The following is a 7,029-nucleotide window of genomic DNA, read 5'->3' as shown; positions in this document are numbered from 1 at the left end:
GATGCTAAGCTAGAGGGGAACCTTCACCTGCTCCTGCGCTCTTGGAGCCCGTGTCAGACCCAGACACCCCTATGAGTTGTGGTACTTCCAAAACGCGCGAGGCATGCTGGGGGTCGTAGTCCAGTTGGACCGTTGCCTGGTGCACGTGGTGGGCAGGAGCGCCCGGGGTACGGGAAAATGTGAACCTGGGCTGTGGAATTCCGGAAGCTGTACTCTGGGGGCTGGGGTGGGTAGGAAAAGGGATCGGAACATGGGAGTAACTTCAGATGGAAAGGCACATTCATCCTACAGATAGAAAAGCTGAGCCTCAGGTGACCAAAGGAGTTCATTCATTTGACACTTACAGAGCTCAAGCTGTGGGCCAGGTGCTAGGGATCTTGCCCTCAAGGAGCTGACAGACTAGAGAGACAGCCCATAAATGTAAAAATTATATCTAATAAAATGTATCAATATGTGTAAATATTACATAGTTTACATAACATGATAACTAGTATCAATATGTAAATAATTTACATCTGTAGGGAATTCCCTGGCAGTTAGGACTCTGTGCTTTCACTGCTCAAGGCTCAGGGCAATCACTGGTGGGTCAACTAAGATCCCACAAGGGAGCAGTGCTGCCAAAAAAAAAAAAAACCACTACATATATAATAAATATATCACATACACTGTGTATAGTCTATATTCAGATGTGAATATACAATTAAATAGATATGTAAATATGTGTTGTGTATATGTGATAACTGCTACAGAGAAAAATTGAACAATGTAAGGGGAAATGGGGCTTCCCAGGTGTCACTAGGGGTGAAGAACCAGTCTGCCAATGCAGGTAGACATAAGAGACACAGGTTTGATCCCTGGGTCTAGAAGATCCCCTGGAGTAGGAAATGGCAACCCACTCCAGTATTCTTGCCTGGAGAATTCCATGGGCAGAGGAGTCTGGTGGGCTACAGTCCTTGGGGCCTCAAAGAGTCTGACACGGCTTAAGTGACTTAGCACACACAAGGGGAAATCTGTGGGGGAAGGTTGCATTTTTAGATAGTCTGGTTACGGAAGACCTCCCTGAGAAGGTGTTGCTCCAGCCAAGGTATCTAACACAAAATGCCTTTATCACCTTATCCCAAATTCTGTATCACATATCCTGTCCTCAAATCCTCCAAATTTGCTCATCTGAAAAAAATTTATTGAGTGCCTACTAAGTGCAGGGCTCCGGGAACACAGCAAAGAACACAGCAAGGAGACTCAGTTCAGTTCAGTCACTCAGTCATGTCTGATTCTTTGTGACTCCATGGACTATAGCATGCCAGCCTTCCCTGTCCTTCTCCATCTCCCGGGGCTTGCTCAAATTCATATTCATTGAGTTGGCAGTGCCATCCAACCATCTTGTCCTCTGTCATCCCCTTCTCCTTCTGCCTTCAGTCTTTCCCAGCATCAGGGTCTTTTCCAATGAGTCAGTTTTTCGCATCAGATGGCCAAAGTATTGGAGCTTCAGCTTCAGCATCAGTCCTTCCAATGAATATTCAGGACTGATTTCCTTTAGGATTGACTGGTTTGATCTCCTACTCCCCTTGCAATGGTCAAGAGTACTCTTCCACCACATCTTTTCCTTCTGATTTATCATTTGCCTCTCTCTGAGGTCTCACCTCAGAGAGATCTTCCCTGATACCCCATGTAGAGTAGTCACGGAATAACTCTCTGAGGAGGTGGCCTGTGAAAAGTGAGGAAGCAAACCATGTATATTTAACATGGGGGGAAGCATCAGAAAGAGGGAACGTCAGGTGCAAAGCCTTGAGGTTGGAAGTTCTTGAAGTGTGTGTAGCTGGAGAGGAGTGAGGAAGGGAGAGCACTGAGAGATGAGATCCAAGGCCATGTCAAGCAAAGCCTTGTAAGCCAGGCTGTGTGTTTGGTTAGGTTTTTATTCTAAGACCTGTGAGGGGCCATAAAAGGATTCCATGTAGGGAAGTCGCATTGTATAAATTATATTTTAGAATAAACAATCTGGCTGCTCTGTGTGGAAGGATAAAAAACTGTTGGGGGGGATGGGCAGAGAGAGGAAGCAGAAAAGCCAGCAGGAAAGCTACTGCTAGAGTCCAGGAAGAGATGAGAGAGTGTCAGACCAAGGGAGAAGTGGGGGTGGGGATTCGATTTTTCAATTGATTTTGAAGGTAAAGACACCAGGATTTGCTGAGAAATCAGATACAGGGCATGAAAACTAGAGAGGAGGTCTGGCTGACCCCTGGGTTTTTAGCCTTAGCAGCTGGAAGGATGGTGTTGTCCCTAACCGTCAGGGGAAATACTCCATTAGGAGCAGGCATGGGGCAAAATCAGGAGTTGGTTTTCAAATGTGTTACATTTTCAATGCCTGTTAAATATCCAAGGTCTGGTATATGTCAGTTGAGTGAAAACTTTGGGGACTAGATCTGAGATGCAGGGATTGGATTTGGGGGCCATCAAAGGTGGCAACTGAAGCCATGGGTGTGGCCAACTTCTTCTCTGAAGAATTGACTACCTTCAAGTGGATCAGTAGGAGTAATTGAGACAGGATTTGGACTTTCCCAAGTGAGAGGGAAGGGCACTGTTGTCAGAGGGAACAGCTTTGACAAAAGCCTGTGGAAGTAAGAAAGCAGGGAGAGAGGGAAAAGTGGGGCGAGAGGTGTACCATTCACATTGCCCATAGCCACGTATGAGAGAGCAGCTGGTTTATTGCCTCACTGAGCAGATTGTCAAACCTTTGGATGTTTGCCAATCTGGTGTAATTATAATATGTGTTTCTCTTACTAGGCATGAACTTGGGCATCTTTTGATAGATTTAAAGGTATTTGTTGTTCTGGGAGTTTTCTGTTTGAATCCTTTAGCCATTTTCTATTGGGTTGTTGTACTTCTTATGGATTTTTAGGGACTCTTTATATATTAGCCTCTTGAAAAATGGAGTCTTGAGGATGAGAGTGATTTGAACAGTTGTGGTGTGTATATCTATTCGTGCTTGCAAGGTCTAGCATGTGGCAAACCCTGTTCAAGGCATTACAGGCACAGTGGTGAGCAAGACAGACCAAAGTCCCTTCCCTCATGAAAGCTTTCATTCTAGTGAAGGAGACAAATAATGTAGGAAAAAACATATAGTATATTAGAAATTGAGAAATGTTATGGAGAAAAAGAATACAAGGAATAGGGCATAGAGAATATTGACAGGGCAGAGTTTGGAACCTTAAATGGGGTAGCCAGGAGGTGATATTTGAAAATTCAAATGGTATATCTCCTTCAGTCCAGAACAATTCTTTAGTCTTCCCTTGACCTTCATGACACTGACACTTTTGAAGATTATAAGCCAGGAGTTTTGTAGACTATCCCTTAGTTTGGCTTCCTCTGACATTTCCTTGTGGTTAGATTCAGGTTCTGGATATTGTCTAGGAGTATCACAGAAGTGAAGCTGTCTCCTCATTTCATCCTATTAGATGGCTCAGGATTTTAATACTGCTTTATTGACTATGCCAAAGTCTTTGTGTGGATCATAACAAACTATGGAAAATTCTTAAAGAATGGGAATACCAGACCACCTTACCTGCCTCCTGAGAAATCTGTATGCAGGTCAAGAAGCAACAGTTAGAACTGGGCATGGGACAATGAACTGGTTTAAAATTGGGAAAGGAGTACGACAGGGCTGTATATTGTCACTCTGTTTATTTAAGTTATATGCAGGGTACATCACGCGAAATGCCGGCCTGGATGAAGCACAAGCTGGAATCAAGATTGCCGGGAGAAATATCAATAACTTCAGATATTCAGATGACATCACCATTATGGCAGAAAGCAAAGAACTAAAGAGCCTCTTGATGAAAGTGAAAGAGGAGAGTGAAAAAGCTGGCTTAAAACTCAACATTCAAAAAACAAAGATCATGGCATGCGGTCCCATCACTTCACGGCAAACAGATGGAGAAACAGTGGAAACAGTGACAAATTTTATTTTCTTGGGCGCCAAAATCACTACAGATGGTGACTGCAGTCATGAAATTAAAAGACACTTGCTCCTTGGAAGAAAAGCTGTGAGAAACCTAGACAGCATGTTAAAAAGCAGAGACATTACTTTACGGATAAAGGTCCATCTAGTCAAAGCTATGGTTTTTCCAGTAGTCACGTATGGATGTGAGAGTTGGACCATAAAGTAAGCTGAGCACTGAGGAACTGATGCTTTTGAACTGTGGTGTTGGAGAAGACTCTTGAGCATCCCTTGGACTGCACGGAGAATAAGCCAGTCAATCCTAAGGGAAATCAGTCCTGAATATTCAGTGGAAGGACTGATGCTGAAGCTGAAACTCCAATACTTTGGCCACCTTATGTGAAGAAATGACTCATTGGAAAAGATCCTGATGCTGGTAAAGATTGAAGGCAGGAGGAGAAGGGGACGAAAGAGGATGAGATGGTTGGATAGCATCACCGACTGGATGGACATGAATTTGAGCAAGTTCCGGGAGTTGGCGATGGACAGGAAAACCTGGTGTGCTGCAGTCCGTGGAGTCGCAGAGTTGGACACAACTGAGTGACTGAACTGAATGTTCACTTTTTTCCTCTCATTAAGATGGTATCTGTCAAGTTTCTCTACTGTAGAGACACTATTTTCCACCTTGAAACTTTGGATCTGTGTAAATATCCTGGTTACGTCAAACTGTAACCACTGGCTTTAGCACCCAGAGATTTTATCACATTAGCTGAACATCATTACTGTACCGATTATTAGTTGACATTCTACTGTAAAGGAGATATTTCTCTTCTCCGTGTATTTATCTTTAATTTCTGTAAGTATGGATTTATAGATGCTTGAACTGTATCAAATGCTATTTCTGTGGTTGCTGTTTGTTTACTTTTAGTCTGCTTATGTAGTGCTATACGCACACACACACACACATATTCTATTGTTGACCCAATTTTGCATTCCTGAGATAAAGTATTTGATCAAAACATATTTGCTAAATATACTACTGGATTCATTTAGCTTTTATTAAGGATTTTTACATCTACAGGTATAAGTGGCTTGAAATGTTTTCTTGTATTATGTCATCTGTTTTGGGGATCAAGATGACACCAGTCTCATAAAATAGACAGTTTTGTTCTTTTTTCTTGTATCTAGAACAACTTTGTATGAGATAGCGATTAACTGTTCCTTGGGAATTTGGTAGATTGCACCTATAAAAACCATCTGGGTTCATTTTTTGGAGGGGAGAGGGAAGATTTCAACTACCATTTCAACTTCTTTACTACTTTACTCTATTCAAGTAATCTGTTTCTTCACGGAACAGTTTTGGCATTTTATATCCCTCTACGAATGTATTCATTTCCTCTATATTTTCAGATACACTTTCTCTGTTGCATCTGTAGTGAATTCCCCCCTCTGGTTTGTATTTTGTATTTGGTTTGTTTGCTTCTTTTTTAATTGATCAGTCTTGCCAGAGGGAGGTCTGCTTTTCCTCTTAATTTTTGTTTCAAAGATTCCACTCTTGATTTTATTAACCTGTTGTTTCCCTCCCTACTTCATCTATTTCTGCTCTTCTATTATTTCCTTTCCTGTTACTGAGGTTTGCTCTGGTGGTCTTTTTCCAACTTCTTGTATAATTTATATGACAAAATGCCCAGATTTTAATTATACAGCTTATTGAATGTATACATAGTTATACACCCATGTGACCAGCACCCCAGTCAAAATACAGAACATTTCATTTTTCTAGAAAGCTGCTTTGCAACCCTTTCCAGTGAATCCAGAAAATCTCTATCATCACCACCAATGTGCTAATTGAGAACTGACTGATACAGAACAGTAAACAATATACTTCTTTTATATCTTTTTTCACTCAACATGTTTGTAGTTAATTTGTGTTGATTTTTGTATCAGTGATTTTGTCACTTTTTATTGCCAGGTTGTATTCTGTTATATGAATATACCACAATTTATCCATTTTCCTCTTGCTGGATGTTTGGGTTGTTTCCATTTTGTGGTTATTCTGAACACAGCTGCTGTGAATACATGTAACAAGTCCTTTTGTTGAAATGTTTGCATTTATTTGGGATAAACATCTAAGAATGGAATTTCTTGTTCACAGGGTAACCTTATGTGTACCCTTGTATGAAATAGCCATATTTCCAGAGTGGCTGTACCACTGACTATTGCCAGCCATGTATGAGGCTTCCTCAACATGGGATTCCTGGGAACTACACTCTGGGGAACTGCAAGACGGAAGGGAACATGGGGGTGTCTCCAGACTGAAAGCCACCCTTCCAGGTGGCCTCTTTCTGTTCCTATTTCCCCTCCCTTTCCCACTGGGCCAATACCCCCACCCCAGATCAGCACCATCCCACTTCTAGGGGGCCCCATCTTTCTCACCTGTCCCTGCCACTGGTGCAGGGTGATGTCTCAAAGCAGACTATTAAGTGGGGGAGGGGCTTTGAACCAATTGCTCTTCCTACACCACCTCCCTTCCTGTCTCACAAGCTTGTATGTTTTAGGGAGGGGTGGTTTCTGGCCCTGTTGCACTGCCCAGCCCTCTAAGGCCCAAAGAGGGCAGGCCCAGCTTTGTGTTCCGCTGCACTCAGACCTGTGCTGAGAGCACACACATGTATTTGTGAATCACAGGGTGTAGACTGGTTAGCGTGACCAGAGCAGTAAGGCACTGTGGTAAAAGCCATGGAGAAGACTGGGACGAGGGTGGGCCCAAATGGTGGGGCAACTCTGGGACCTGGGTTTGGCAGGCTGACTTCTCTATCTCCATACCTCTGGGGTAATTAGCCCGTTGAGAACACAGGGCCCACTGGTGCCAGAGTGCCCGTCATCATTCACTTAGAAATGCCCTCATTCACTGTCCCCAGACCTAGGGAGGGCCAAGTACAGTTCAGCCTCATGACTGTACAGCAAGTGTAGCTGTGGGGTGGTGAGGCCAAGGGGTGGGGGTTCCTCGTCCTATCTCTGATCCGGAGGGACAAGCCCAACAGTGCCCTGTTGGTGCTTGATTTCCTGGTACAGTCTAACCTGCTGGACCTGGAATGGTG

The sequence above is a fragment of the Giraffa tippelskirchi genome, chromosome X (assembly GCF_054371585.1).
Source record: "Giraffa tippelskirchi isolate mGirTip1 chromosome X, T2T-mGirTip1v1.2.pri, whole genome shotgun sequence".
Lineage (NCBI taxonomy): Eukaryota > Metazoa > Chordata > Mammalia > Artiodactyla > Giraffidae > Giraffa > Giraffa tippelskirchi.
The sequence above is the reverse complement of the archived record's forward strand: the minus strand, read 5'-3'. Positions refer to the sequence as shown.